The 23,367-nt window shown below is 42.4% G+C and overlaps 1 protein-coding gene across 2 annotated transcripts in view; it reads left to right on the forward strand.

The window, feature by feature from the left end:
- plxna4 (plexin A4) overlaps nt 1–23,367 on the forward strand; it is a 300,862-nt gene that overhangs the window by 146,148 nt on the left and 131,347 nt on the right. The window lies entirely within an intron of this gene.

The following is a 23,367-nucleotide window of genomic DNA, read 5'->3' on the forward strand; positions in this document are numbered from 1 at the left end:
CCAAATTTTACGAACAATTATACAAGGGTCAAGAACAAGAATTTAAAAGAGAAAAGATTATTGAATTCTTGAGACCTCTCGAATTAAATAAATTGGCAGAGGGGGAAGCATCCAAATTAATAAAGCGCATCACTGAGGAGGAAATAAGAGAAACCATTTCCAACTTGAAAAACAACAAATCTCCAGGTGCAGATGGCTTTTCAGGGGAATATTACAAGGTTTTTGTAAATGAACTTTCTCCTAGGTTATGCAAATTATATAATTGTGTATTATCATCAGGAGACCCCCCAAAGTCGTGGTCAGAAGCCATCATCACGGTACTACATAAAGAAGGAAAAGACCCCATACAGTGTTCTAGTTACCGCCCAACCAGTCTTTTGTGCGTGGATTATAAGATATTAACCTCTATATTGGCGAATAGAATTCAAAAGTACATTAAACAATTAATAAATCCTCAGCAAACGGGGTTCATCTGGACTAGACAAGGGACAAACAATATTAGGAGGGCATTAAACATACAGTCACTAGCAGCGAGAGATAAAGACCCATCGATGCTCCTTAGCCTCGATGGGATTAAGGCCTTCGATAGATTAGATTGGCTCTTTTTAGAAGAGACTTTAAAAGAAATGGGTTTTAGAGAAGAATTTGTTTCTTGGATTAATCTGCTATATAATAATTCCAAATCAAGAATTAGAGTTAATGGTCACTGTTCAGAATTTTTCAAGGTTGAGAGGGGCGTAAAACAGGGAGATTCATTATCCCCTGTTCTCTACGCAATTAGTATAGAATGTTTGGCTGAAGCTATACGTCGAAATACTCAGATCCAGGGCATTCCAGACGATGGTGGGTTCGTCCACAAGGTGGCGCTATTCGCTGACGATGTTTTGCTCTTCATAAGAAATCCACTGCTCTCTATCCCCCCACTCATGCAGTGCCTGCAAAGTTATGGATCCGTTTCAGGTTATAAAATTAACGAAAGCAAATCGGAGGCAATGATGATTTCTGGGTCCTGGCCTACACAACTAAACAAAGATGTATCATATCGTTGGTCTAAACAGGGGTTTAGGTACTTGGGGATTATAATCACACCAAATCCCGCACAATTATTTGATGCAAACTATACAAAATTAATTAGAGCCATTAAAAATGATCTGGGGAGATGGGATGTTCTTCCCCTTTCTTTATTGGGTAGAGTTGAAACGGTGAAAATGAATGTATTGCCTAGACTTCTGTTCTTGTTTCAGTCCTTGCCTGTCAGAGTACCCATCTCCACCTTTAAGGCACTTGATCGAATGATTTCTAAATTTATTTGGCAAAATAAAAAGCCCAGGATAAGGCTCAAAACACTTCTTTTGCCAAAAATTAGGGGAGGCCTAGGCCTTCCCAATTTAAAGCATTACTATTGGGCGGCTCAGCTGACTGCAATTGTCGCATGGATGGGTAATGATGAAGAGACAGGTTGGAACCGAATAGAACAGAGCACAATTAAAGGGGTGTCTCTGTCAGCATTACCCTTCCTTGATAAAAAAACTATTGATAAAAACAAAATTAAAATAGGAAATGAATGGATAAAGCATACATTAAAGGTGTGGGAAGCAGTTAGGAAAACACTGTGGGGACCAGGGTCAGTTTCAAGGGCAATGCCAATAGTGGGTAACATTGATTTCTCTCCATCCATAAGTGATACTGGATTCAGTCGTTGGGCTGATAAGGGTCTTAAAACCATAAATCAGTTATTTGAGGGAACAACTTTTAAATCCTTTGCTCAACTCCAGACGAAATTTAAACTCCCTTCAAGTGATTTATTTAGATATTTCCAAATAAGGCATTATATCATGGATCATAGAGAGAGAGAGCTGGTTAGGAAAACCCCAAACGAAATTGAGGTGTATTTCATTGGTATTGCAGAAAAAAAATTCCCAACTAAAAAACATGTTTCTAATTTATATAAAGCACTGGATGATGTTTCTCAAAATACATGGTACATTAAGGATAAATGGGAATTGGAATTAAATATAATAATTGAAGACAAAACCTGGGAGGACATGTGTGAAGGTTGTCACAAGGGAATAAATAGCCAGTTGTGGAAGGAATTTGATTGGAAACTCAAAACTAGATATTTCAATACTCCTCTGGTCATTTCTTCATACGTGAAAACACCATCCATAGAATTATGTTGGAGAAATTGTGGGGGAGTTGGAGACCATACACACATTTTTTGGGATTGTCCAATAATTTCAGGGTTCTGGAAAAATGTTAAAAAGGAAATTGAAAGGTGTTTGGGGTTGAATATTCCTTCTGGACCCGAGTTATTTCTGCTGGGAATTATACCCGAGGAGTTGCGTGGATGGAGTTACATATTAAGGATACTTTTACTGATTGCTAAGAAAATGATAACAGTAAATTGGAGGGAGGTAAAACCACCTACTATAACCCAATGGAAACAGAGACTGAAGCAGGTTTATATAATGGAGGAAATGACGGCAAGGTTACAATTAAAAATGGAAAGTTTCATACTTAAATGGACTTCTGTAATATTGTACTTGGGTGTTTCGGTGTATGTGTAGAGGTCTAAGAGTGCTGAGTAGGGGTTGTTGAGTCTATAAAAATGCTTCGAATGTTGGATATCTGCTGTATATTGTATTGTATTGTGAGTCATGTCTCCTGCTGTTCCCTGCCTTGTCCTGTACTGTCTGAAGAATGCTGTGTTTTTGAAGTTTGTCAAGCTGTTTTTCTGTTTTTCTTTGATTTCTTTTATTGTCTCTGTTTTTGTTATGTATTTTTGTTTTCTTGTATTCACATTTATGTTTGATTTCTGTTTCATTGTTCGTGTTTCATTTTTTGAAATAAAAACAAAGTTCAAAAAAAAAGAATGCGCTCCTGTCCTAAATGGGTTAATCCATTGAGACCTGGAACGCATCCATGTCACGTTAGCGTTTAACCACATTAACCATTAACCCATTTTGGGTGGGAACCCCTTTGTGTTTTAAACATTATGTTATAATTTAGCTATTGAAAAATAGCAGATCTACAAGCTCATAGCGCGCCACCGAGTGGCGCGCTATGAACTTGTAGGTCTGCTATTTTTGAAAAGTCGTTAAAATGTGCCTCAAATCTTTCCGAAAATTGTCATGATTTAGAAAACTTTTTTTTTGTAATTTCGACGTCAGGCCTGAATGGGTTAAGAGAGTAAAAAAGTGTTTAGTTGTGGTGCTCATCTGCAGATTTGGACTTATATATTGCCTGTATATTGTTGCTGTCGGGCAGAAACCTTTTATCTACCTTTCGGAAATGAACGCCTCAAAAGTGTACGTAAGTACAGTACTAGAGTACATTGAGTACTTTCCACCACATGATATTATCCACTGTAGTGTTTGGTTGGCAGTGATAGCCTATAGTCACCCTGCAGCCATCACACAGCGGGGCCTAACAACACGGAAGAGTGTGTGTGTGTGTGTGTGTGTGTGTGTGTGTGTGTGTGTGTGTGTGTGTGTGTGTGTGTGTGTGTGTGTGTGTGTGTGTGTGTGTGTGTGTGTGTGTGTGTGTGTGTGTGTGTGTGTGTGTGTGTGTGTGTGTGTGTGTGTGTGTGTGTGTGAGTTTGCAGCAGCAGTGTGTTAAATGCAGACATTTAAAGGTCCTAGCTGACACATTGATAGCACGCCACTCCACTTTAAATATCAGACAGACGGAGAGAGTTGAAGGTGCCCTTTAAAATGCAGCTCTACTCTCACTCTCTCTCATGAGGATTCAATCAGTCCATCTGGAGAGAGAGAGAGAGGGCTGTGGGGGGGGGGGGGGGGACATTTAGGATTTTATATTTGTTTGTCATCCAATTAACACTTTTGTTAGTTGGAGTTTTGATTCCGTTTTCAGTCAATGAGACATGTAGGCTATGTTTTGAGTGAGTGAGTGAGTGAGTGAGTGAGTGAGTGAGTGAGTGAGTGAGTGAGCGGGCGGGGCGGGGCGGGCGGGCAGGCAGGGGGACAGGCGGGCGAGCGAGCGATGAACAAACGTCTGAATAAATATAACATCATTTATTTTTTCCTCATTCTCTCACATTTCTCTATAAACTTAGAACACACATTTTCATTCGGAGTGCCAATTAGCTGTGGAGCTGATATAAAAGTAAATTAGTTTTTTATTTTCTTCTGTCCAATGGTGTGTGTGTGACTGTGTGACTGTGTGTGTGTGTGTGACTGTGTGTGTGTGTGTGTGTGTGTGTGTGTGTGCGCGTGTGTGCGCGTGTTTGTGCGTGCGTGCACAAACGCTTGCACAAACGCGTGCGTGCGTGCGTGCGTGCGTGCGTGCGTGCGTGCGTGCGTGCGTGCGTGCGTGCGTGCGTGCGTGCGCATGCTTCATCAGTTCAATACCCATGACAGTAAGAATCCATTATCCTAGTTGGAAGGAGGGAAGGAAGTCATCCACAAGAAGTCTGTTTAGGACATTTTCTTTCTTTCAAATACAGAATCTGGTTTATAACACAAATTCATGCTGCCTGAATGGCTCTCAAACCTTTTTCACGTCAAGGACCCCCCAAATTGATCCACTCACGGCAAAGTAGATGAACCATTTACAGTATTGCAACAAATGGAATACAGTTACACTTGGCGTTAAAGGCTCCACTCTCTGAGATGTTCCCTGACTTTTGTCTAAAGCAGCATGCTAAGCAAAACCAGAGAACGCTAAGCAAGGGATACTATAGAAATACATAATTACTATTATGCTATGTCAATAATACATACTGTAGGCGTATTTAGCTGGAAGGAAGGAAATGGGAGAAACACCCCCGCACACACACACACACACCCACACGCACACGCACACACACACTGTTCCTGGTGGTGTTGAGCGTTAGAACTTAGACAAACAGCCTTGGCCGGTGGACAGCAGAATAGGCCCCCCGCTGCTGCTCCGGAGACCCAGACAACTCACAGAGATGTACAGTATGACGAACGAGAGGAACATTAGAATGAGAACTCTACAACACGAGACTTTATAGCCTGCTATACACCATGCAGACAGAGGCCCCATGCACTCTCTCCCTCATTAAGCCCAGACGGGTGATACCAAGCCTGGGTTGAACAGGCAGGGAGACCCCCTACCTACTCCCTCCCAACTCTTGACCTACCCTCTTATTAACCTCATTAACCCACTGATTGGCTGTCCTCAAATTGGATCACTCTCTCACCCTCTGACACGCTTGCACGCACACTTGCACACACACTTGCACGTACGCACGCACGCACGCACGCACGCACGCACGCACGCACGCACGCACGCACGCACGCAAGCAAACAGGCCTGTTGCCTTCTGGACCCCCAGAACCCCCTTAAGGGCCCCTGGGGGTCCCTGGACCCCACATTGAGAACCACTGTAATTATACGACCACATAGCTAATTAAAGGCTGGTTGTACACATGTAGGGTTGCGGTCAATTCACATTAAATGGATTCAACTTCAAATGTAAACAAAACTCCCACAAGCCTTTCATTGTCTGAATTTCTCACGGAATTGATTTAATTGGAAATGGCATTGAATCCTGAGGCTAGAAGCGGAGTGGATTGATTATAGTATGAAGTGGAGAACACAGACGTCAATTGCATATGGTCTTACATGTTTTATTGGTTTAATTGACGTTTAATTTGTTTAGTTTTACCGAAGATATATCTCACAGTGCTTTGATACAAGGGGAAGGCAACCCCCCTCCCCCTCTCTCCTCTCCCTTACCATCACAATTTATTAAAAGTGTTTAATTTATTTTCTATTGATTTTTAGAGGAAAACTGCCACGGTATTCTCTGTCAACATCATCGCCTTTTAGTTGAATGTGAAGAAATCGATAAATGGGCTACTGAATTCCATAACACCCCAGGCCCAGACTATATATTGTTATTTATTTCGGTAAGTAAAACACAGGACTACACTTTTATTTCGGTTAATAACAGTAATACCTTTTAGAATTAAACATATTATGGTGCTGTCGGGCAGAAAACTCATTATTTCAACTTCTTTTTTTTATCTACATTTTTATATTGAACCTGTGAAAAGTATTAGCAAGAGTATGTGACTAAATAATAACTACATTGGATTAATTGGAACTTTTTCCCCCTATTTCCTAAAACAAGGGTCTTCAACAGGGGGTCCTCGGAGTTACAACAGAGGGGGTGAAATCTTTGTATGATAGGAACTTGTTTCTTCTTTTTCTACATTACCCATTTAATAGCATCCCTATTCTGAGAGGAACATTAGCTGAAAAGAGTCGATATATAAGCCCAGCGCGAGGCGTTGTGGGCTTGTAGATCTACTCCTTTGGTGGAGGGGTGGAAAGAGCAGACCAAGAACGAGTTTCCTATGGAGTATTGAAGGTTTAAGCTTAGTACACATTAACATGATACAGTGCTGTCAAAAAGTCTATGAAATCTTTGAAAAGGTGTAATATGCAACACAATTGTATACTGTACAATATGTAGTGGGGGTATACCTGCTTCATCTCTCTCAGCAAAGGGGTCCTTGGCTTGAAATCTGTTGAAGTCCCCTGGTGTAGAGGGGGAAAAGGAGGCCTCTCGTATGAACAAAGTGTGTACAGTTTAGGGTTTATGGTTAACTACAATCTGTTATTGCAGTTCATCGTTTGAAGTGAATACACTGAAAATTAATTTAGCTGTTGATTGTTTGTTGACTTGTAGCTTGGTAACCAAACAGCCAAACAGAATATTCTGTTAACACCCCGATCGCCCGGGGTTATTTAATCCATTAAATCATAGCGCCTGGCGATTTATAGTAGCGGAGCACTTTTACCGACGGACCGGATGCTTGCCTCATCTTACACAAAAGCACAGTGTGTTAGCAAGTGATTACACTGGATAAGTACCCCACAAGCCAAGCTATGCTATAGGCTAGCTCAGAGGTTCTCAGAGTGGGTTCTGGGGACCCCCAGGGGTCCTTGAAGGGGATCCATGGGGTCCCTAACAACATTTCGAACAGTTTGACCACTTCATGCTTTAAGTGTTTTTTTTGTTTTGTTTTTTTTATTTAAAAAATAGCTAGAATTGTAGATGTACAGCTTGCGACACATTGCATTGTGACACGTTGTGAGCTTTTAGATCTGCTATATTTGCAATTTAAAATATAAATAAATGACAAAATAGGGACGCTCTGGGTTCCTGGCACTAAATCACTTGAAATGGGGGCCGGAGGCTTAATACATAATCAAATCGGGGGTCCTTGGCATGAGAATGTATACCAGACCCGCTGGGCTTGGCAACCCCATAAGTTCAAACCTCCTTCGCTATATGCTAACAATGCTTTATCATTTTCCAGCCTCTAGCTATGCTATGCTAACCTCATATCTGCCATCTATGATACTGGCAACGAGGGCTGAAGCCTTGAGGGACGCAGATGGAAAACGCAATTATGTGTCACGGCGAGGTCTGACCCCTTCACGTGCTAAGTGGATTTGCATTCCGTTTGGGATGCTGTGTCCATAGTGGCACACGCACCGTACACGCACGCACGCACGCACGCACGCACGCACGCACGCACGCACGCACGCACGCACGCACGCACGCACGCACACACACACACACACACACACACACACACACACACATACACACTGACATCATCTTGCCTCAGGGACTCGGTAAACAACAGGCAACAGGCCTGTTTGCTGCAGTACAACAGGCGGAAATGTTGATGATTCACCACAATGAAAACGTGACTAAAAGACAGTAAGAGTGTTTATGTTTGTTATATTGGTATATCTGAGTGTGTGTGCATGCGTGTGGGTGTGTGAAAGAGAGCGTGAAACGACGTCCACAGGAACAGAGGAAACAGAAAGTATAACCTTTCCATTCATCAGAGCTAGTGAACTATATGTTAACATTTCCCTCAGAAGTGTGTCAGGTGGTGTGTTGGGGCGGCAGTGGCTCAGGGGTAGAGTGGCTGGATGGTGAACCGCAAGGTTCCCAGTTCAAACCTGGGCTCCCCCAGAGTTAAGGTGGTCTGGTTTTCGGAAAACCAGACGGAAAAACGCCGCTAAAAATCAGAAAATGCGTCCAGTGTGAAGGGAACTTTAGTGTCGAAGTGTCCTTTTGCTCCCGATGTGCTGGTTGGTGCCTTGCATGGTTTCCTCCGGCATCGATGGTGTGTGAATGTGTGTGTGAATGTAATGCACAATCTGAAGCGCCTTGGATGAAGGCGCGATATAAATGCACCATTTACCATGCAGGCAGCATGTCTGTTTTTATATTCTCCCGTTCAAGAGCCTCCAGCTCTAAACTAGGACACAACATACTAATACACACATCCGGACGCCAACCATGGTAAACTCACAAGCGCACGCTGGGGGATTGGAGAAGCTCACTGCGAAAGCAGAGCGGCCGCTAAAACGGTCCCACCAGTAATAGAACTAAAGGTCGCTGTTGTATTTAAGCCGTTTTTGATGAGATGCTAAGATGCAATTCCTCCGCAAATTGGTTTGTCGAATTTCTTCCGCCCTCCGGGGTTCAAAACAAGAGGGAGCGTTTGACTTTGAACAATCTCGTAGTACCAGATATAGTACACACACTTTCAATAATTCAAACTCACGGAATCCGCAGTGAGTTGCCATGTCGCACATGAATAATTTAATGAAGGAAATGCGTTGGTGGCAGATATAGTTTGTATATATGGACCATGATGGAACGATTCCATTCCCACGACTACAAAAAGAGGAAAAGAAGCGTGTAGATCAGCTATTTTTGGCAAAGACATCTGGTGTAGAGGGGGAAAAGAGCACACCAAGTATAGATCCTTGAAAACCTGCTAATTGGGTTTATATACCAAATCTCTTTGCTTAAAGGACAACTTTAGTTTTTTTCAACTTCGGTTCATGTTTTAGGTTGTAGAGAAGTAAACAATGAGTATTCATTATTTTTCATTTGCTGCATTTTTCATTTTAGCGATTTAGCATTTGAACATGGGGTTAAATATGTATTTCTTTTTTACACAACTTTATAGTGATTTATTTTGATTTGTTTTACTATAGTCCTACTAGACCTCATAAATGTACATCTGGCCACAAAAGATCACAGGATCTATTGAATGTGAAGGGGAGGTGACAACCCAGTGATACAACACAGTATAGTACCCCCTATCTGTCCTGACTCCTTATCAATAATTTATACATAATGGATCATGTTTTTGGACTTGGACTTTTCTTGGATGGTTCTTCGTCTCAACTGCCAGGCAATGTAATGCCTACAATTCCAAGTGCTTGTCACGGTGGGGAGTTCCCAGTTCCAAGTGCTTGTCATGGTGGGGAGTTCCCAGTTCAGATGATCATTCTGGGGGGTCACGTCCTGAGAAGTTTGGGAACCCTTGACTTATCCAGACTTACATTTGATTGGATGAAAAGAAAAGGAAGAAGAAGAAGAAGACGAAGTTAGCCAATAATAAATGGTTAGGTTTTGGGGGACGGGGTGAGTCGTGGGAAACGGAGAGATAAGTGAAAGTAATGGATCCCGTTGCAGGCATTCGTCTTCCGTTGACGTCTCCCCGACGACAGCCACAATGAATGGCTTCTCGTTTGACCTCTGTAGACATCGAGATCAAAACAATATTGCGCCCGCAGCCATTGCACCAATCAATCTGTTATAACTGAGCCAATGAAGGCCGTTGGGCTCCGGCTGACGGATCGAGAAGGGTTTCAGCCGTGACTGGGTGGGGGGGGGGCACAGACACGTGTCACTCGCTCGACCGTCCTATAATGAGAGAGAGAGAGAGAGAGAGAGAGAGAGAAAGAGAATGATGTACAATCTCTCCGCGCAGTGACACGCTGAGAGCTTGTATGTCTGCTATTATTGAATAGTCAACATTATAAATGAACTAGAGCGGTGCCTGTTGGAGCCTCTATACAGATATTATGTATGTGTCCCATTCATGCCCATATATGGAGTTCTTTCAGGCATTCCCAAATATGGAGTCTATGATGTCAGACGTCATAATCATGTCAGTACCGGCCAGCTCCATATATGGACCCTGGGCAGAGGCCTTTTTGGGGCGGTTCTGGACAACTGTGGGTCCGACCGACTCGATCACTCCCTGTGATGGTGTGGAACATGCGTGTCGAATTTGAACGTGGCGAACGGTTCTCGAGTTACGTGGATTACAACAGTACACACACACACACACACAAATAATAATAATAATAATAAACTTTATTTGTATAGCACCTTTCATACATAAATGCAACTCAAGAGACTTGGTGCATTTATATATAGATAGATAGATAGATAGATAGATAGATAGATAGATAGATAGATAGATAGATAGATAGATAGATAGATTTGAGAATCAATTACCTGGAGGAGGAAGACGAGAGGAATGGTGATGAAACGGCAGGACACTGGTGGGAAAAAAGTACTTGCATCTTTCACTTAAGTAAAAGTAAGAGTCCGTTAATCAAAATTTAGTTGAGTAAAAGTACAACATAGAAGCCTCCTCAAAGTACCAACAGTAAAACTACTCATTATACAGAATGTTTAACAAGTTAGCATAATGTCTCAAATGTCTCCTTTTGAAACGAGCAGATCTGTATACAAGCTCATGATGTGTCACAATGCAACACGTTGTGAGCTTTTAGATCTGTTTTCAAAGTTTGACTAGGGCTGAAGTGGTTATAGTGTACGTTTTGTTATAATAATAATAGAAATCTACAAAGGAACTGTAACTAAAGTTTTCAAATGATTGTAGTGCCGTAAGAAAGCACAATATTTGCTTTTGCTTCTGATGTAGTGGAGTAGAGTTAACCCATTCTGGGCGGGAACACCTTTTGGTGTTAGCATCATGTTATGCTTTAGCTATTGAAAAATAGCAGATCTACAAGCTCATACCGCGCCACCGAGTGGCGCGCTATGAACTTGTAGGTCTGCTATTTTTGAAAAATCGTGAAAATGTGCCTCAAATCTTTTAAGCACCACTGATACAGAAACATACAGGACAGGACATTTTTTAAAATTTCAACGTCAGGCCTAAATGTAAATGGGTTAAAAGGACAGAAATGTGGAAATACTCCAGTGAAGTGACATGAGGTATTTCACGATACAATTATGCATAATTATTTGAGTATTTGAGTACATGCACTTAGTTACTCTCCACCACTGCAGGAGGATTGCACACGTCATGCAGCCCCGCTCTGGCTGAGAACTCCTTCTGGCTCCTGTCTCGCTCTGCCAGACAATCAGACATCTATCTCTGCCTACTGATATGACTGCTGACATCTTAATTCTGTTGAATGAATAGAGGCTCTATAGCTGCGTTGGAAGCAATTCAAGAGATTTGAAATACAATAAAAATGGCAAGGGAATTTAGGGTCCTACGTAGTGGGATCAGTTCTCAAAGCAGGCCAGTGGTAGGTAGTGTTGGAAAGTAACTAAGTATGTTTACTCAAGGTACTGTACTTGAGTTCAATTCACTTCTCAGTACTTGATACTACAGAGGCAAATATTGTATATATATTTTTTGCTGCACTACAATCATTTTAAAACTTTAGTAACTATAGTTACTTTGCAGACTTAGAATATTATTATTCCAAAATATACATTTAGTACTTATTTTAGGGGCGCATGTAATTCAGAGAGGGCATTAGTCCGACATGCATCCGCATGCATTGTGAGCAACATTGTGACAAATTTGAGTGGTTTTGCTTTGGTACTGTAAGTATGTCTGGGTCAGATTAGTCAGATTATCAGATTATTTGTATTATGCTTATATCTTGGCCTTTTCCTGTCTATATTCTGGTATTGCTACTCTCATTGGGGATCTAGAAGGTGTGTTATCGGCGGCTTGGTTTTCATCAGACCTATCCGGATGTTGAGATCTTTGATCATCGCTTTGCGAGAATGTAGCTGATAACACAAAGTCAAGGGTTTGTCTCTGTCGGGCAGAAACCTCCCATCTCCATATTCAAACGTTTTGTGTTTTTTTCCTAAATGAACACCCTACCTAATCATACTACACTGCAGCGTCGCACAAAAGTACATCACAATGTGCTTGTAGATCTGCTACTTTTGATGCTTTTGAATTTGAATCCTGAAAAGTAACAGTTTTGGACATATGAGGTTTCCACCCCGTTTTCTTTTCGATAACCACTTAAACCCATTTTGGGCGGGAACCCCTTTTGGTGTTTCAAGCATTATGTTATACTTTAGCTATTTTTGAAAAATCGTAAAAATGCGGCACAAATCTTTGAATAGGTATATATTCTTTCAGAGCGAACTTTTTTTTTTAATTTTTTTATGTCAGGCCTAAATGGCTTAAACCCTATATAATTCATAACCCAGAGTCCCCCTGGGTTCTATATGCTAGGCCCCCTTCCTTTTTTTCCCTTCTACACCAAATCTCTTCCCCCGAAACAACTGTAGATCTATAAGCTCACAATGCTCACAACGATGCGATGTTCACCTCCCAGAATATGGACGCTGTGGCTATAGGATTCATGTGGTTACTACACTTGAGACAACGAAGGCCGCTCTCTCTTTTGTTCTCTCCGTGTCTGTCGCAGTAGTGTCTCTTTCTTCTATAGCTCAGTCAACATCATCTCTCTCTCTCTCTCTCTCTCTCTCTCTCTTGCGCTCGCTCGCTCGCTCGCACGCACGCACTCACGCACGCACGCACCCACGCAGAGAGACAGGACAGCCAGTACTATTGACGTCTATGGTAAATGATCGTGCTAACAGCAGACATTAACTCGTGGATTGGTGTGTGTGTGTGTGTGTGTGTGTGTGTGTGTGTGTGTGTGTGTGTGTGTGTGTGTGTGTGTGTGTGTGTGTGTGTGTGTGTGTGTGTGTGTGTGTGTGTGTGCGTGTGCGTGTCATCGGTGTCTTTTTAAAAGCATCATTATATTGGTGGTGGCGGGGGTCTCGGCTCCCCCTATTGTCGGACGGTGATGAGTGCAGGGGGTGTAATGGCTGTCATTAAAGCTCACCTGAAACAGCTGGGGGGGATTTGTCTGTTCTCCATTGTGTGACGCTGAGAGTTACACATAATGGGTGGGCTTCATGATGAAACCCACCGAGACGCACGCACGCACGCACGCACGCACGCACGCACGCACGCACGCACGCACGCACGCACGCACGCACGCACACACACACACACACACACTTTTACCGTTTTTTTATGAATAGAGTCAAAAGGGAAGCGTGCACATCCCAATGAAAACCTTTCAGGTGCTGAACGATAATACGTGTATTGGAGGAAAGGAAGGGAAGTTTATTTATTGGAGTCCTCAAACAACACTTCTTTACCAACTATTTATTTATGGCCACAAGGAAAGTATATAAAAACACACAAATTATTATTTGGTTTTAGGTGCTGCAGTAAGGTTACATTCACAAAATCATGGCATGTCTTCATGATGCAATACGCATGTCACTCAGTATACCCCAAGTAACATCGTCTCCACCATTTGTGGCGGCTACCGGTTATATCAGAGACAGCACAATATTTTCCCAGCCTTTTTGCCTCCGTTTTGTGCATCCCAAGTTGTTGAAACCCTCTAACAACCAGTCTGTGGGTATGCCCTATAGGCTACTATGCAAACACATAGTCTGCACCTAAGCCCAGCTCTGAGTATATAGAAGTGGTTGATATGTATGTTTTGCCTATGTTACACCATCTTTTATATCTAACTATGAATGCACCAAGTCTCTAGATAGATATGGGAGTGGTTCTGGACCGGGCCGGGGTCTCAATCTGACATCTTTGGCTCTGTGCTTGTGTGCGCGACTGTGTGACTGTGTGATGAAGTGTTAAATTATGAAGCGCTCAGGGCCATTGTTTGCTGCAGATGTCTGGGTGCTTAGCTTTACCTCGCAAGATCGCAAGGTGACAAGCCACTTGATTCAACAGCGATGCTACATGGATTATATGACGCACGCACGCACGCACGCACGCACGCACAGAAGGGGGGATTGTGGTTTCATATACTGTGATGACACAATGGTTATTGGTTATTTAGCTGGCGGTGGGCTTAGCGGCTTATCAGAGGAGACGGGAGGAATGGAGAGAGAAGGCATGGTGGTAGCGGAGAGAAAGGAACATGGAAGAAAGGAAGAAGATGGGGAGGGGGAGAGAAAGGAAGGATGGAAGGAAGGAAGAAGATGGGGAGGGGGAGAGAAAGGAAGGATGGAAGGAAGTGTCATTTTCGATAAGAGAGATTACCCAAACTAGTGAAAATAGCGGATCTACTGGCTGATGATAGGTTCTCGGTTTACCTGTGATCCTACATTACTATTTCTATGCGTTTGATACCTGGTGTTTACCTTGCTTATACTGCAAAGCACTCTGGATTAAGAGGGTCTGCTCTAAATGACTGAATTGTAAATTGTAAGTGAAGTGACAGGAGAATCTATCTCTCAAGATGCAACAACATGGCACACACACACACATGCCTAGTGCCTACACATTTTCAGTCTCTGCGTGATCTTAGTTTACGCACGCACGCACGCACGCACGCACGCACGCACGCACGCACTTATCTGTGTGATACTATCTCCACCTCATTCCCTTTATCTAACTTATGCTAATGGTTTCACACAATGGAGAAGCCAGAACATGCCAACATGCATCCCTAATGCTTACACACACGCACGCAGCCACGCATGCACGGACACACACGCACGCAGCCACGCATGCACACACACACACGCACGCAGCCACGCATGCACGCACGCAGCCACGCACGCACGGACACACACACACACACACACACACACACACACACACGCACGCACATCGCTTCTTATCTCACAATCTGTTGAGTTTTAAGAGGAGTCACCCCCTCCTATTCACTCAGTAATTCAGAGAGAGAGAGAGAGTGTGAGAGAGTGAGTGAGTGAGTGAGTGAGTGCGCGCATGTTTGTTTGTGTATGTGTGTCTGTATGAGCCAGTATTTATAGAACAGAGAGAGAGAGAGGTGTTAGTGCACCCACCATGTCAGTTTGCATGTGAAGCAAGCATCTCTTCACTACAGTGACAAACGATGAATGTTCACATGCACTGTGAACATTGCATTGTCTGCCTGCACATGGCAGACACACGTGTGTGTCTGTGCTGTTGTGACTGTTCGTTATATATATAAACTAGAGGGCGGACTGCCCCGCCCCCAGCTTGTCATTTCTATGGAAGTTGCTCACTGGCGCTTGAAGCACCCGGGAAGAACGCACCTGTACATGTATGACTATGAACGAGCCCGAATCCATTCATGAACGAGCACTTTGTGTTAAACCCCGGCTGTGTGCTCACGTGCATGTATTTTTGGAGTCTACATCGTTTCTTCTGGGAGCCTGCAATAGAGCGCCGAAGTCTGGCGTCAATATCGGTAGAGGGCGCAAATCCACGGGTTCATGTACTTTTTATTTGCATTGTAATCCTCATAGGAGGATTTTGGATCGCCTCATATAATAACTGTGTTTGAAAAATAAACAAATCATCCACTCATTGGATATGGACTCATATGGATATGAAGAATCAACTGCAAGAAAACGCTATTGTTACTGCTACTGAATAGTTACATTTTCGCTAAAAACAGACTGTATCATATATGAGTGACTGACTGTCACAAACAATACAGAGACACCTCCCTGACAATAACGCAGAGACAGCCACAACGCTTATATGAAACGATTTTAAGATGACCCCATGTTATTCTCCATAGAGAAAATACTTCCGTGAACCAGGCAGAACCAGGGGATGAGCGAGTGACTCCAGGACTCCGGCTATAGTCTCTGTGCACAGCAGCCATATTGGAAAGAAATTGGGCCTTGTGACCAATGATACTAATGAGAGCTCTCCTCTGTTCCATTTAGTGTAGCACAGTGGTTCTCAAACTTGTTTTAATTGCAAGGACCCCCATAACTCTACAAGTGTACAAACGGGTCCATTTGGTTCCATTTGTACACTCTCAGAACACATGATAATGTGAATTCATGCGACCGGGATGGTCTACCAGGCTACAAAGCAACAGCAACAAAAGGAAAACAAATGAATCCTGTAGAGCCCTGCATAATTATAGGCTAAGCACTTCATAACAACTCAAAAGCTCATTAAAATAACCTTTATGTGCTTATGCATTTAGAGAATATGTTGTTTAGACAGATGCTAGGCTAATTGTTTACCTACTTTCCTAATTTCTACTACACTGTCTCTCTTTGCACTCCACGGTGATTATTACATCAAACAAACCTTGTTGTTTGTTGACTAGGGTGCATGTTGTTTACTCCATGCTTACTCTGACCAGTTGCACTGGATAAGAGCACCTGCTAAGTGCCTTAATTATATATATATATATATATATATATATAATTATATAAAGTATAATTATATAAAGTATGTCAAACTTTTAGACAAGTGTGACATACTTTGTATGCAAGAAACATTTCTCGCCAAACAAGACCTTGAGAAATTAAACTGTTTTAATAATAACTTTCATGGGGCTGGAGAGTCCACAACAGACCCCTCTATGGGAATAGTCAGAGGGAGAATACCTGGGGGTGTTGCTATTCTGTGGAACAAGAAGCTTGACTCTGTTATTAATGTGATCAGGCTTGGTGTGGATTGGTGTATTGCAATACATTTTATCCAAAATGATAAGAATTTTGTCATTCTGAATGTGTATACACCCTATGAGTGTCGAGAAAATGAGGACGAGTATTTGCATAGGCTTGCATTTATTAATTCCTTCATTCAAGATAATTCTTCCTCTAATATTTATGTAATTGGGGATCTGAATGCAGATATTTCAGACAGCAGGTCGTTGTTTGCAGGACATATGAACCAATTTTGTAAGGATAATAATATTTTATTGTCAAGCTAAGAATGTCTGCCCTCAGATAGTTATACATATATCAGTGAGGCCTGCATAGCACATCATGGCTGGACCACTGCATTAGCACTGCTGATGCACATGCTTCATGTATGGATATTATGTATGGAACAGCAACAACTGATCATATTCCATTTTGTATGTCAATTAATGTTGAACAGCTACCTGGTTTATCATGTGATGATGGGCACAACAACACTGTAAAGGTAGACTGGTCTACCTTTACAGAGGTAGATTTTATAAAGTTTTATGCTCTTACAGAAACACATTTAAATAATGTAGAAATATGCAAAGACGCTATTCTGTGCAAGGATGCTAACTGTAAAGAGGAGGAGCATAGGCGAGCCCTGTGTCTTATGTATGAATGTATAGTGGGTGCGCTACATGAAAGCAGTAGACCATATCACAAGCATAAAGAAAATAGTGTATATAACATCAGACCTGGTTGGAATGAGGTTGTAGCTAAGCATCATGCAGAAGCCCGGGAAGCTTATAAAACCTGGGACAGGGCTGGTAGACCTAGACAAGGGCAGGAGCTTGAGCACAAAAAGCTCACCCATGCCAGGTTTAAGTATGCTGTAAGATTCATTCAAAAAAATGAACAAACCATGAGGGCTGACTCCATGGCAAAGAAACTATTAAATAACGACGTTATTGACTTCTGGAAAGAAGTGAGACTTTTAAATAAAAGTAAAGCATCATTGCCATGCTCTGTAGATGGAACATCAGGGGCACTAAATATAGCTGAGGTATGGCGCAAGCACTATAGTAACCTTTTCAACTGTGTCCAAAGTGAACTGTATCAATCAGACAACGTCAAGAGTGATGACTCTATGGTTATTACAACACATAATAAGGCTAGTGGCCTAGATGGCATTGCTGCTGAGCATCTTAAATATGCCAGTGTAAAATTATCTCCTCTCCTTGGATTGTGTTTTACTGGTTTTATGATTCATGGTATACTTCCTGATTCCATGCTCTCTGTTTTACTAGTCCCAGTTATAAAGGACAAGGCTGGTAAAGTTAGTAGCGTTGACAATTACAGACCTATAGCTTTAGCCAGCATACTGTCTAAAGTATTGGAAAGGATTCTGTCGGACAAGATAAATGAGTACATTGACTCCACAGACAATCAGTTTGGATTCAAACCCAAGCATGGCACTGATCTGTGTATATATGCTTTGAAGGAAATGGTAAACAAATATAGAGGGCAAAACTCAACAGTCCTTATGTCCTTTATTGATGCGTCGAGAGCCTTTGATCGTATCAATCATAGAAAGCTTTTTATTAAACTAAGCCTAAGAGGGGTGCCTGGGGGCATAGTTAGGATCTTGGCCTATTTGTATGCCAACCAAACCATTAGAGTCAAATGGGGCAATAGTGAATCAGGCCCATTTGGGGTCACCAATGGGGTCAGACAGGGAGGAATTTTGTTGCCTATTCTTTTTAATTTATATATGGATGATCTGTCGAAACAGTTGAATGCTTGTAACACTGGTTGTATGCTGGGTAATGATCTTGTCAATCATTTGATGTATGCAGATGATTTAGTCATACTGAGCCCAAGTAGCGCTGGACTACAGCAGCTGCTCGACATATGTACTGAGTATGGCATTGAAAATGATATCAAATATAATGCCAGTAAGAGTGTTGTTCTTATTTGTAGAACAAAAGAGGACAAAAGTCAAACATTTCCTGATTTTAAACTATCTCTTAACACTCTGTGTCTGTAGTAAAGTCAAATATCTTGGACATTTTATTACTGAACAGTTGACAGATGATGATGATATACACAGACAGTGTCGTAGGATGTATGCACAGGCGAACACCCTCGCACGCAAGTTCAGTATGTGTTCAGAAGCAGTTAAGATTACTCTATTTAGAGCTTACTGCACACCACTCTACACTGCCCACTTGTGGTCAAGCTACAAAAAAGCAAGTATTCAGAAACTTCAGGTAGCATATAATGATGCCATGATAATTTTACTCAAAAAGCCTAGATGGTGCAGTGCAAGTGAAATGTTTGTGGCTGCAAGAGTAAATACTTTTCAAGCTGTTCTCCGGAACTTAATGCATAGATTCATGTGTCGCTTGGATGAGTCTGTGAATAGCATAATCGTCAGTATAAATAACCCTGTCAAAAGTTGCACTAGATACTCCTCTAGCCTTAGAAAACATTGGCTTAAAAGCCTTTATTTATAACTGTCACAGATGCCTGTCTTTTATTTTATGTTTTTATTTTTTTATTTTTATTTTTATTGGATGTATATTGTATTTTGTGTTTTGTATGTTTCTCTATGGACCCTGAGTCTGCAATAAAGTAATTAATTAATTCATTCATTCATTCATTCATATATATATATATATATATATATATATATATATATTAGGGATGTCCCGATCACGTTTTTTTGCTCCCAATCCAATTCCGATCATTTCATTTTGAGATATACCGATACCGATCTTTCCCAATCTGATTTTATATAACACTTATGCTGTATCACAAAGCAAATATCCTAATGTATGTCACTCTAGTGTAGTCTGTTGTGTTGCCTTTCAATTATTGAAAGGCAAAATGTGACATATATATGTGTGATATATAGAATATAGAATCTATTCTAACATATAGAAGCGGGGTGCGTTCAAGAGCTGAGATGGCTGCAGTGCTTCCATGGTTCCTCCTAGGCTTACAGGTCACGCGTCCAATGCACAGCATTCGTAGTAATGAATGATCAATTTCACACTTGTAATGACAACACAAGACAAGGCAATGTCTCCAACTCTGGGAGCGAGAGAGCGAGAGAGAGAAGCCACTCAAAGTTTGACAGGGTATGAAACTAGTTCTGCGGGTGCTTGACCTTTTCGAGAGTCGCTTGTCAAATGAAATGGGAACCGAAATGTGCGCGTGTGTGCATGCGCAGAAAAAATAAATAAATACAAAGTGTCTTGTTCAATTCCATCTGCTGGGTTTTGTGAAAACCATAATTAGATTTACTTTGAGTATTGGTATATTACTTGAGTATTTGTAATTTGCGGACTGTGGACTGTCATTCCATTGAATTTCAATGGTGCATATAGTACGTATAGATTGTTTAGAGGTTAGAGAGCGGAGGTTGCGAGCCAGGGTTTGTGGGTAGACTAATTCCTTGAGGTGGGATCGGAGCGTTGCCGTGGATGCACTGATGAGTTAACAGGGATATGTTGTACTTTGACTGGCATGGACCCCGAGTCGCAGAGCACCAGGCGGGGGGGGCGGGCGAGCCTGGGTATATATATATAGGGCCCCTCTCTCTGTCGCCATGGTGACAGCGTGGCACCACGACAGCGGGTTGTCACTGGCGAGGTGTTTGATTAATGAGCCGTCATTGGTAGATGACCGCTGTCACTCAGAGCAGGCCTGCCAGTGACAGCCGGGAGAGGAGACCAGACGACATCATCACCGTGGGACTGAGATGGGTTTATGACTGTGTGTGTGTGTGTGTGTGTGTGTGTGTGTGTGTGTGTGTGTGTGTGTGTGTGTGTGTGTGTGTGTGTGTGTGTGTGTGTGTGTGTGTGTGTGTGTGTGTGTGTGTGTGTGTGTGTGTGTGTGTGTGTGTGTGTGTGTGTGTCTGTGTGTTGGAAGACGTATTTCATTGTATTTGACTTCTTAAAAGTAAGCAATACCACAATGTCGAAATACTCTGTTACAAGTAAAAGTGCTGTATTGAAATGAAAAAGAGTATTTCATATAAGTACACAAGTACTGGCATCAAAATATAGCTAAGTACAGCCTAGATACTTACCTGGTGTTGGCTAGACCTCACAGCCTGTTAAGTAAAGTAAAAGTACAGAACAATCTGTCGAAAATAGCCATCTACAACCTCACAACGTACGGCTGTGATGTGATGCCTTGTGCGCTTGTACAACGGCTGTATTTGTTTTGCATTAATAATCTATATATTCAAACAAAACTAGTAGCGAATGTAATTGTATTTGAGTAAAAAAAAGTACAATATTTAAATGGCAATACTCAAGCAAAATAAGTACAGGGGTACTCATTTTACTTATAAAGGATTATAACACTGTGTGTGTGTGTGTGTGTGTGTGTGTGTGTGTGTGTGCGTGTGTGTGTGCGTGTGCGTGTGTGTGCGCGCGTGCGCACCTATAAGCCTAGACTCAACACTTCAGACTTGAAATAAGAGTTTTAGATGAAAGTGAGTGTAAACACATCTATCTGCCTCCGGATAGAGCTGTTCATATATCAGCCACGGACATTTATACCTCTGCCTGAAATGAGAGCATTTCTCTTCAGACAACACTTCACATTCGCACCGAGTGTGCACACACGCACACGCACACACACACACACACCGTATATCCAAGAAGAATGATGCCATTAAAGTTTGTTTTCTTCGACTCTGGTTCCATGTTCCCTCTGTGCGTGTGTGCGCTGCATGCTGCTGTGTGCATAACAAAGACAGGTGAATGCTAACGCATTGTTCTTGGTTCCATGCAGACCCGCCGAGCTGTGAACGGTGGTTCTCAACCTGAGGCCCCGGGCCCAGTGGTGGTTCCATGCAGACCCACCGAGCTGTGAACGGTGGTTCTCAACCTGAGGCCCCGGGCCCAGTGGTGGTTCCATGCAGACCCACCAAGCTGTGAACGGTGGTTCTCAACCTGAGGCCCCGGGCCCAGTGGTGGTTCCATGCAGACCCACCGAGCTGTGAACGGTGGTTCTCAACCTGAGGCCCCGGGCCCAGTGGTGGTTCCATGCAGACCCACCAAGCTGTGAACGGTGGTTCTCAACCTGAGGCCCCGGGCCCAGTGGTGGTTCCATGCAGACCCACCGAGCTGTGAACGGTGGTTCTCAACCTGAGGCCCCGGGCCCAGTGGTGGGGCTGTGAGGATAATGCAAGTGGGCCCCCAAACATAATTGGATTTTAATTATTACCAATAACACTAATATAAACAAACATATAATAATGTAAAACAATACATACTGCTGAAAATGCACGCGGGCCACACCATCGGACCACTTAGCACGGCAGCCGAACGGCTTTTGATTGATTGATTGAATTCTTTATACTTTAGTTTGCAAAAAAGCACAGCGGTATACAACTAGACAATGTTGGATAACACGACAAATAAGGATGTCCCGATCACGTTTTTTTAGCTCACGATCCAATTCCGATCATTTGATTTTGAGTATCTGCCGATACCAATTTTTCCCGATCTGATATTTATATTTTGATAGAACACTCATACCATATCACAATAGTACAATAACCAAAATCACAGACAATATCCAGTCTAATATCATGATATATTGATATTAGAGATGTCCCAATCAGCGTTTTTTTGCTCCCGATCCAATTCCGATCATTTGAAAATGACGTGATCGGCCCGATTTCTGATAACGTGATCCGATCGAGACAACCCTAGTAAATACTATACAAGAAATCATCGATTCTAAGACAAGTAAAAGTATACAGTCTTTACAGAAAAACTGTGGGGGGCGGGGTCATTTATTTTGGCAAGCTCGATGACTTGTCTAGAAAGCGAATGCTTTCAACATTTTCAAGTGCAGGCCCTGATCCAGAAAAGGCTCAAAACCCGCTTGGGCTTAGAGAGGAACGCTTTTGTGCTCTCAACCCACGTGGCATAATGTGAAATATGTTTTTCATTAGCCTGGGATTTGGGTAGATATGGGGGTCTGGAGAGGTTTAAAAAGCCATGCATAAGAGGAATAATGCTATTAAAGCGTGAAAGCGTATTAATACGTACAGTGTACAGTAATGGATACACCCACGGCTTCACAGCAGATCTTAACACCCACCCTAACCTGTCACCATGAAGACCTTAACGAGCACGAGGATTTATGTGCTAATCATCGTCTGCACGCGCTGCAAACGGCACTCATACCACCCTGTCATGTCTCCAGGAAATGGACAGAGAGACAAATGTTTAAGATATCCAACTCATTCGTCCCTCCCGGCTCCCTCCCTGTGCAATTCTAGTTCTTAATCCTGCCGTATAAATTGATATATTGCCGTCTTTTTGCCGTTGCACAAGGAAAGTGGAGTTAATACAACACTGTGGCAGGTCCACACGGTACAGCTCAGAGGAATAGAATCAGAATCAAACTTTATTGTCACATCACATTACAAGTAACATGGGTGCAGTCCCATCAAGGCGGTTAAATGCAGTTATGTACGCAGGTTTAGACTGTATCTGAATCATACTTTACTAGACCATAATATGTACCACAGGTGTACAGTACAGTGATGGAATCAGAATCAGGGGGGAAAAAAGAAAGTAGATCCCCCAGTACTTGAAATATCTTAAGTCCTCACGAAGGTCCACTTCCTGGAGGAAGTGAACACAGAAGCAGCACAGCCACAGTACTCAGCTGATGTCCATCATCTTGTTAAGCCTGGCAATTACCTAGTTGTCAGGCTGTACCAAAGGACCAGGGAAGACAGAGGGGCGTGCTTTGATTATTATTATTCCTTTTCTTTTCTTT

The sequence above is a fragment of the Electrona antarctica genome (genome assembly GCF_951216825.1).
Source record: "Electrona antarctica genome assembly, chromosome: 23".
Classification (NCBI taxonomy): domain Eukaryota; kingdom Metazoa; phylum Chordata; class Actinopteri; order Myctophiformes; family Myctophidae; genus Electrona; species Electrona antarctica.